This window comes from Bos javanicus, chromosome 1 (assembly GCF_032452875.1).
Source record: "Bos javanicus breed banteng chromosome 1, ARS-OSU_banteng_1.0, whole genome shotgun sequence".
In the NCBI taxonomy this organism is placed as follows: domain Eukaryota; kingdom Metazoa; phylum Chordata; class Mammalia; order Artiodactyla; family Bovidae; genus Bos; species Bos javanicus.
The window spans coordinates 155157197-155167854 of record NC_083868.1 but is presented as its reverse complement, the minus strand read 5'-3'; positions in this window follow the sequence as shown (position 1 = coordinate 155167854).

Here is a 10658-nt window from a genome sequence, read left to right as displayed (position 1 = left end):
ACTCATCACTGAGGGGAGCCAGGCAGCGTCCAGCAGGCCAAGGACGTGGGAGCTTATGGAGAGTGATGGCAGAACCTGGGATGATGTTCCTGTGCATGCACCCCACTCCACCCTGTCCCTCCCACATGCTGATGGGAGTCCAGAAGCTGCTGGCTTCTGGGCTGTTCCACTGTGCCACAGGCCATCCCTTTTAAAACTCAGATATTGATTTGTGACAGAGTTCAAAAGGATGTATACATCTATTCCATAATATGAACTACTTTATCAGGCTGTGAACACTCCAAACGCACTGGAGATCTAAACCTCAAGGAATGGGAAAGCAGAGGGTCAGGAGAGCGGGTGTGTGACGCCCACGGCGGGGCAGCCTCAGAAGCAAACTCAGAAAGATGAGCCCTGGGATGCCCAAGAAAAGGGGCGGATTGTGGGGCCTGTGAAGTAACCCTTCAGCTTCACCCTTTTCCAAAGTGAGTCTTGAGATGACCCATGAAGGACACATTCCAGAGTAGAAAGAGGGCCTTCTTGACACAAACTAAGATGGACAAGACAGAGTGGACAGTAAAGGGGATCTGGTCTGCTTAGAGAAGGCGATCCGTGTTGGGAGAAGTGAGATTAGGGTCCGCTGGAAGAGATGAGATTCATGACTTAGCACGGGAATGAACAGGTGGTAAGAATGGAGGTGGTGGTGAGCCACTGCACGGGTCAGACTGGAAAAGGGATGCGCCCAGCTGGGACTGATGAAAAGAGAAAAGCGAAACAAAAGCTTTCCGGCACAGCTCGGATGTTGTTGACCTTCACTAGGGTAGTGAACATCAAAATGGAACAAATGAGAGAGACTAGGGGAATACGGCAAAAGGTAAGGGGGAGAGTTGGGGAATGAATTTTAGCTGCAGACACTAAAGTTCTTAAACAAATAGGAAAGTTAAAACTTTAGGTAAGGAGATAAATTCAACTTAAGATTATAGCAAATATGAGTTCATAGTAGTAAATTCAATGCAGACTCCATCATTTTTAAAATTCTTTTAAATGCTGTAGAATTATTGAATTATAATAATGCCAGCTACTATTCATAGAACACTTTGTGAATTCCCAAACACTGTTAGGTATCAGCTCATTGAGTTGTTGGAGCTGGAATTGAATCTGTGACTTCTGGCTCCATCTAGATTCTACAGTGATTTTTCCAACCTGATTTCTAGGCCTCTCTTCCCAGTGACTAGGGGTCTAAAATGGCCAAATTAATCTGAACAAAGAGTTTTGGCCACTGGTGAGAAGGGAGTATTTATTCTACAAAAATGTCAGTACTTACTGAGACCTCTTTAAGTAACTATAGGTTGGCAGCTGTTTTTCCTGCAAGTTGAATATTCTCGGAATTGTAACCACCATATGATAAAGTAGGCATCTTTGTTATCTGCTCTGCCCTTTACTACTTTGGTATTCTGTCTTTAAAACGATACATATACTGGCCAATCCCTAAAGTGAATAATGAAAATCTCCAGGGACCAGAGGTCTTGGTTAATTTGGCTAGCAAATAACAAAACTAGTATTGAAGTGATAGATCAAATGACTCCGTCCAGGTCAAGCACCAGGGGATACACTGGTTTCCTTTTTTTAAAAGATAGCTTTTCGTGCGTGATGAGTCACTTCAGTCATGTGCAACTCTTGGCAGCTGTACAGACTGCAGCCCGCCAGGATCCCCTGTCCATGGGATTCTCCAGGCAAGAATACCAGAGTGGGTTGCCATGCCCTCCTCCAGGGGATCTTCCTGACCCAGGGATAGAAGCCAGGTCTCCTGCATTACAGGCAGATTCTTTATTGTCTGAGCCACCAGGGATGCCACCTGAGAAGCCCTTTAACTGCTTTATTAAAGTATAATTTGCATACCATAAAACTCATCAGTTGTAAATGTAAAAATCCACTCATTTAAATTAACATATTCAGTTCACTTCAGTTGCTCAGTCATGTCCGACTCTTTGCGACCCCAAGGAACTGCAGCATGCCAGGCCTCCCTGTCCATCACCAACTCCTGGAGCTTGCTCAAACTCACATTCATCAAGTCAGTGATGCCATCCAGCCATCTCATCCTCTGTCGTCCCCTTCTCCTACTGCCCTCAATCTTCCCCAGCATCAGGGTCTTTTCCAATGAGTCAGTTCTTCACATCAGGTGGCCAAAGTATTGGTGTTTCAGCTTCAACATCAGTCCTTCCAATGAACACCCAGGACTGATCTCCTTTAGGATGGACTGGTTGGATCTCCTTGCAGTCCAAGGGACTCTCAAGAGTCTTCTCCAACACCACAGTTCAAAAGCATCAATTCGTGAGTGCTCAGCTTTCTTCACAATCCAACTCTCACATCCATACATGACCACTGGAAAAACCATAGCCTTGACTAGACGGACCTTTGTAGGCAAAGTAATGTCTCTGCTTTTTAATATATTCTCTAGTTTGGTCATGGAGAAGGCAATGGCACCCCACTCCAGTACTCTTGCCTGGAAAATCCCATGGACAGAGGAGCCTGGAAGGCTGCAGTCCATGGGGTCGCTAGAGTCAGACGACTGAGCTACTTCACTTTCACTTTTCACTTTCACGCATTGGAGAAGGAAATGGCAACCCACTCCAGTGTTCTTGCCTGGAGAATCCCAGGGACCGGGGAGCCTGGTGGGCTGCCGTCTATGGGGTTACACAGAGTCAGACACGACTGAAGTGACTTAGCAGCAGCAGCAGTTTGGTCATAGCTTTTCTTCCAAGCTTTTCTTTCATAGCTTGGGCTTCCCTAGTGGCTCAGCTGTTAAAGAATCTGCCTGCAATGTGGGAGACCTGGGTTTGATCTCTGGGTTGGGAAGACCCCCTGGAGAAGGGAAAGGCTACCCACTCTGATATTCTGGCCTGGAGAATTCCATGGGGTCACAAAGAGTTGGGCATGACTTTCATTTTCACTAAATCAACTTGTTAATTTTTAGTAAATTTCTGGAGTTTTGCAACCATCACCGCATTGAATATTGCCATCATCCCAAGAAGTTTTCTCATGCCTGTTTCCAGTTAATCCCTGCTCCTGTCCGCAGCCCCAGGCAGCCATTGGTCTGCTTTCTGTCTGTACCAATTTATCTGTTCTAGAGATTTCATATAAGTGGAATCACACAGTATGTAGTCTTTCTTCTCTTTGTGCTTTGAAAGAAGATAGAAGTCAGGCTTCCTTCACTTAGCATGTTTTTTAAGTTCCTTCCATGTTTTAGCAAGTATCAGTTGGTGATGGACAGGGAGGCCTGGCGTGCTGCAATTCATGGGGTCGCAAAGAGTCAGACATGACTGAGCGACTGATCTGATCTGATCTGATTGCTCAAAAACATTCCAACCATTCACTTATCCATTCACCTGCTGATGGCTATTTAGCTTGTTTCCAGTTCTGGTTCACTATGAATAATGCTGCGATGAGCATTTGCATACATGATTGTGTGGAGGTATCTTTTCATCTCTCTTGCTTAGATTCCTAGAACTGAAACTGCTTCTGGAATAGCCAAGCCACTTTACGTTTCCACCAGCAGTATATGCAAGTTCCGGTTTCTCCACAGGCATCCTTCTCAACATTTGGTGACATGGGTCTTTTTAAAACTAGGGCCACTCTACTGGGTGTATACTTGTGTCTCATTGTGACTTTCACTTGCGTTTCTCTAATGACCAATGGTGTTAAGTATACATTTATATGCTTACTAGTCATTCAGATTCCCTTTTTTGTGAAAGTGAAAGTGAAGTCACTCAGTCATGTCTGACTCTTAGTGACCCCATGGACTGCAGCCTACCAGGCTCCTCCATTCATGGGATTTTCCAGGCAAGAGTACTGGAGTGGGGTGCCATTGCCTTCTCCACCTTTTTGGTGAAGTATCTATCAAATCTTTTGCCAATTTTATATATTGAATTGTTTGTCTTCTTTTTCCTAAGCTTTAGTTATTCTTTATATATTCTAAATAAAGTCTTTTATTAGATATATGATTTTCAAACATTTTCTCTAAGTCCGAAGTTGTCTTTTGACTGTCTTAATGGTAGCTTTTGAAACACAAAAACTTTCAGTTTGGTCAAGTCCAACTTGCCAGTTTTTTCTTTTTAGGACAGTGCTTTTACAAAGATTTTCTCCTGTATTTTTTTGAAGTTTTATTGTACTCCTGTACTTCTGTCTACAATCCATTTTTGTGGGGTAAGGGTTTAGATTCCTTTTTTTTTTTTTTTGGTATGATTTTTTTTTTTCTTTACAGCACCTACATAAGGAATATAGGAATAAAGCTGTGTTTATTGGAGTTACAGAGAATCTAGTATGTTTTTAATGTATTCTGGAGATCTAGCATCAAAGAATCCCTACAATTTGAGTCCTTGAAGGTGAAGATGCTTTTGGTGGGGAAAATGGTCTCTGTGCTTCAGTAGAAGCACAAGAGAGGAGAGGACAGAGCTTAGAGATGTTGCAAGCATGTCCTTCCCAGGTCAGGCAATCAGAATCTGCTGGTTGCTGTCCTAAAGAGAAATACTCATCTGGTCTCAGCCTAGAAATGAAGAGCGGTATTTAAATGGCCTGCCTAGCATGCTGGGCGTCGCCTAGTCTATCTGCTTGGTCAATAGATAAAGATCAATGATCAATTCTGTTTCTTCTCACAGGTCTGCATTTCTTTAATTACAGGTGTGCTCTGGGCACCAGAGGGGGAAGCGAGGACAAGGTGATAAATTAGGGTAAACTACATGTAGAGGCAGTCGCGTTGATTTATCAGGGAGATGGCAATCTTGTACTGGATCCAGTAGAATGCAGACACTTTTAAAGGCACAGGGACCTTCCAAAATCACCCCCTTCCCCAGGCACCAGTCCCTTTAAATCTGCGGTAGCCGTTAGATCCTCATTCTCTAAACTCAAGTTTTTCAATTCTTCCCAGTTATCACAGGAGCCTTCATAAACAACCGCCACTGGGCTAATAAATCACACCTTCAGGGAAGAGAAACAAACAGTGATGAGGATGAGAGCGATGGAGGAAAGGCCACGTGCTCGGGGCGGCTTCCTGTGGACTGCGCGGGAAGGAGAGGATGCGCGGGAAGGAGAGGCCCTGTGGGGCCGGGCGGGCGGCCAGCGGGGCAGGGCTGCTCCAGGCCTCCTCCGAGAGCAAAGCCAGGTCAGCACTGGCTTGAGCTGATGCCGTCACCCACTGCTTTAGAATTCATTCCGATTCCACACTATTGTTAACCTATAATCCTTCAGGGTTGGTGGGTCGGGGGGAGTCCTTATCGCCAAAAAAGTTAAAATGTCTTTTATACCAAACGTGCATCTCAGAGCCACCCCTTCTCTTTTCAAAGATAACTGCTTGTTTATTGTGACACCTTCTGGAACTTGCCACTCCATGGACGTGCATACACAAATTCCGTAAAGCACGTGAGAGTCTGGAGTTTTCTTACATAGATCATGACCCACCCCGGACCTTGCTTTTTTCATTCATTAATATTGATATTGCATATATTTACATTTCTAGTATATTACTACAACATTTCTCAGAGATCTTGCCACACCAGGACACAAGACCGCCCCATTCTAGGGGTCCAGATGTGGTGCCTTGAATGCTGAAGAGTGTATCCTGTGCAGTTGGATCACATGGACCCAAATCTCACTTTTGTCCCTGCTGGGGAGGCTGGGAATTGACTGAGTCTCGCTGTGCTTCAGTTTCACACTGCTCAAATGGGCATAAGGACAGTATCTATGCTGTATTAAAAGTTGATACATGAAAAGCCCTTAGAACACGGTCTGGTGCATTGTAAGCAACGAAGAAATGTTTATCCGTTGTTAATCATTTAAATGGCTACACGGTAGGTCTGTGCTATGGTGTAGTTTCTAATTGATGTATGCTTAGATCATCAATAAGTTTTGCTATTATTAATACAGAGTACTTTCCCTAAACATGCTTCCTTATGTATCTTTATGTATGTATTCCTACCCTATGTGTTTCTGTAGGGTAGAGACAAAAAGTGGAATTCCACAAGGAAGGAATTACTTGTCAGATACAGCAGTTTTGCCAAATTGGCTTCCAATTTATATTCCTGCCCAAAAAAGAGAGCACCAATTTTTCCATACTCTTGCCATCAATTACTGTTTCAAACATTTTATTCCTCTAAAGAACGAAAAATAATCTTTCTTTCATGTTTTCATCTGAATGTCTCAAATTACTAGTGGGAACAAAAATATGTTCATGTTTATTGCTCATTGAGGTTTCCTCAAGGTGAATTCCCTCCTCACAGTCTTTGGCCATTTTTATATCGAACTGTTTGATTTGTGGACCCTGTTGATATATTCTGCAGAAGGACACTGAGTTTGTTATATGCTGCCCATATCCTCCCCCCTCCCCCAATCTAAGTATTAATTTGTTAAAGTTCTCCAAGGGAACGTAACCTGTTCTCAACCTGTCCTGTCATCAGTGGGCTCTCAGGAGGATTAAACCACAAGGATACCACTATGGCCACGCTCAAACCACAGCTCTAATAAAAGATGACGTGGCCCAGATGGGGACTCAGCTCAGAAAATGATTGGTGCACCAGACACCGCCCAGCCTTGGCTGGTTCAGGCAGGAATGCTTCTCTAAGAGCCTCTGAATGTTGTGTTTCTGATTACTTCTGCATCCTGAGCTGCAGCTACCCCGGGAATGTGGTTCCCGGTGAGGACGTGGTGAGCTGCCAGCCTCTGGGAGGAAACACAACAAGCTCTGGCATAATAGATGTGAGTGATGGAGAATGAACATGAACCTTTGCAAAGTTCTCCTGGGACCTTCTATTTAAAGTAGCAGTACCCACATCGCTAGAAGCAGGTAGAAAGGCTGAAGGCTGAGCCCAGAGCAGACCCACTGACTCTGCATTTCAGTGAGACCCGCTCAGGTGGTTCCTGTGCCCACTACAGTCTGAGAAGCACATCGCTAAGGCTGTTTAAACAGGCCAGAAGTACCTGTGGGGTGGGCCTAGGGTTTCAATTACCATCAGTTATGAGTTGAACTGCAGCCCCTAAAATTCCCTATTGCCGGAGTCCAGCCCTGGTGGATCCAGGGAATTCGAAGCGGGGACGGTATCAGCGAGGATCAGGAAACAACTGCTTAATTAAACGTTAATTAAGGATATAAAGAGTAATAGAATAAGGATAGCTCAGTGAGGAAATTCAGTGGATAAAAGAGGCTGAATAATTCAGCCAGAAGGTGAGAGAAAGAATGACATGGGGAGACCAAGTTTCGGTGAACAAGGCCCGCACTTTATTTTCCAAAGTAGTTTTTATACCTTAAGTTGTGCATAGAGGATAATGGGGGAAGGGGTAGAGTCATGCAGCAAGCCAGGCTTTCTTCCTGCAAACTTATCATATGCAAAAGTTTAGGTGATTTGCATCACCTTCTGGCCCGGAGGCCTGTTAACATTTTAAGAAACTTATTTTTCTCCAAAGGTGATTATTCTAAAGTCAGGCGCCACCCTCCAAAAGCATTAGATAAAGTTGCATTCCTATAGGGCAAAGGTGTGGTGGGCTATAACAAGAAAAAGAATTAACTCAAGGGTCCAAGATTACAAACATTAAAGCTACTACTTACACCAATTATGTCAATCAATACACTGCCAGGGACACAGCAGGTAAGGGATATAGAAACTTAGCAGCAAACATTGGCCCAACAAGTGAAAAACCCTTCACCAATACAATTTCTAATCAATCTTAACTGCTCAAAGGAATCTGTATTCAGACAGTTTAGAACATCTCATGCCTCTCACAGTTGGGAGGCTCTGAGCAATCACATGTGGCTGGAAAAACCTATTCAGGCAGGCTAGAGAACTTCCAAAGGAGTTTGTAGGTTGAAGCACTATCACACCCAGGAACTTTATTAACTGGAGCTGTAAGCTAACTCTTTTTTCAGAGAGAGGCAGTAGGGGACAGCCCCCCATAAAGCCAGAGGTGTAGGTGAGAGCACAAAGCAGAAAGTAGGCAGACTCTGGTTTTGGGAGCAGATGCTCGAGAATTTCCAGGGGACTCCTGAGGCTCGATCCCGCCTTTGCGTATGCCCAGCCTCCTTCCTCCTGACCTTTGCCAGGGGCGGAGCTCCTGCTCCCGGCACCCTATGTTGAGTCCTGAGCCCTCAGCCCACCAGAAAAGTGAAAGGCGCTCAGCCGTGTCCGAGCCTGTGTGACCCCATGGACTGTAGTCCGCCAGGCTCCTGTGTCCATGGGATTCTCCAGTCAAGAACACTGGAGTGGGTAGCCATTCCCCTCTCCAAGGGATCTTCCCAACCCAGGGATCAAACCCAGGTCTCCTGCGTTGCAGGTGGATTCTTTACTGTGAGCCACCAGGGAAGCCAGAAGGTGACCTTAGTTGGAGACAGGGTTGCTTCAGATGTTGTTAGTTAAGATGAGGCTATACCAGGCCAGGCTGGAGCCTTGATGCAGTATAACTGGAGTCCTTGTAAAAGGGGACGCTGGGCACAGGAGAGCGTCCTGTGAGGATGAAGGCAAAGGTCAGGTGGTGCAGCAGAAGCCAGCAGTGCCGGATTTCATTAGCAAACCCCCAGGAGCTAGGAGTGAGCCTTGGAACCCACCCTCGCAGCCCAAAGAAGGAACCCACCCTGCCAATGCTGAGGTCTTAGACGCCCAGCCTCCAGGGCTGGGAGACAAGGCAATTCTGTTGTTTAAGCCCCTAGTTGGTGGACTTTATTAGAGCAGCAAAGTAACATACCGTCCCATGGGTTTCCCCTGATGGAGGAGCTAGGCATGCAACGCCCTGGAAAAGACACGCCCCGGTTTATCTTCTGGATGATGAAAACATGTAGGTGGAATAAACAGGGCTCAAGACATCAGCTCCCTCTCAGGCAGTCAGTCCCTCTCTCAGCGCCTTCTGCATGTTGTTCTCATTTCACAGGGCGTCAGCACTCGGCACCCTGACAGTGTGCATGCCCGGGACGCGTGCAGCTCACTCCCTGCCCTTAAATAAAGTGGGAAACAGGTGCGGAGAAGGGCTGGCTGATGGGATAACCCTGTGATCTTGTTTCTGCTCAGGTGTTGTAACTAATGGGCTGTTTAGAGGCAGTTTGTTCTGATGGAATCAAAAGAAAAAAAAAGTATATTTGAAAGAGAATCCATTTCTTTCTTGGTCACTCATTAGTGACTCAGAACAGTTAGGTGCATGGTTCCTGAAATTGTAGCAGAGACAAGCCACCTTCTTTTAATCACAGTTGCTTCCTACTCAAGCTTTCTTGAAGTGGACAGCACTTGGAAGCAAGGTGTTCTGCCGCAGACTACCCTTCACTTACTTTTATCTGTGTGCATTTGAATACATTTTATTAGTCCTAAATATATCTTTTAGAACAGTGCCTGATTCTTTTCAGAAAAAATGTATTCTGGATAAGCCACAAAGTCCTAAGTATGGTATGGGGAACTGTATTCCATGTCCTGTGATAAACCGTGATGGAAAGGAATATTAAAAGGAATGTATATGTGTGTATAATTGAATTATTTTGCTGTACAACAGAAATTAACACACATTGCAAACCAACTGTATTTCAATTAGAAAGAAGAAACAAATTCTAGTAGCATTAACTTATGTTTTTTGGGTAGTTAAATGCGCTAAGCTCAGAACTTACCCTTGGTCTAAGGATTGTTGCACTTAATCTTCACTGCATCCATTTGACACAGGTGATGTGAGTATCCCCATTATACAGGTGGGGAAACTGAGGCACAGAGAAGTTAACTTAGCTGCTCATACACAGCTACAGAGACATGAGGCTTAATCTTGACTGGCACCTTCAGTGGAATATGCATAACCACAGCTCTACAAGGAAGCCTCCCTCAAGACATTCAGACACACGGTGCTCCCAAAGGGTCTTTTTTTTTTTTCCACAGGCACCACGTGGCAATGGGTGCAGGAAGTAATGGAGAGGGGTAGGAAAGGCATATTGAGAGTTTGGTCTGGAGATAGCTAAATCCAGCCAGAACAATCAAACCCATTCTTTAGATCACCAGCACCAAGTCAAAACTGTCCCCAGAGAAGTCGGCAATAGAATCCAGCGCAGGGCTCTCAAATCCATCTTGCAGCAGAATCCCCTGGAGGGCTTGTTAGACACAGATCCAGGTCTCCCCACAAGTCTTCCGGATTCAGTCGGTCTTGGGTGGAGCCGAGAATTTTCCTTCCTTACAAATACTCAGGTGATGCTGACACTGCTTCTGAGGACCAGACTCTGAGAATCACTGGACTAGAGGGAAGGAGCACAGTTTCTGAGTCCTCGAGAGCTAAACCCCAGGCCCAGCCCACCACTGACCTCCTGTGTGAGCCTGGGGAGGTTTCTAACCTCCTTTGTGCCTTCCTTAGTACAAAACGACCAAGGATTGCACCTGGTCTGTTGCAGCTATTGTAAGGCATGAGTTGGGGATTGTCTATGTTAAAAGTCAGCACAGGACCTGGTACTTGATGAGCATTCGGCAAACACTCGCTGCCACCACCATCACTTCCACCACCGCTGCATTTGACTTTTAAATTTAAAAAATGTTTAAAAAATCTTTTAAAACAAAAATTTCAAATTAAAATTCTTTTTATTTTTTAATTTTTATTATTTTTTGCACCCTTTCTATTGCTATGGATGCATGAGTGTGGGCTCAGTTTTAACTAAGTCCTGTTCGACTCTGTGACTCCATGGA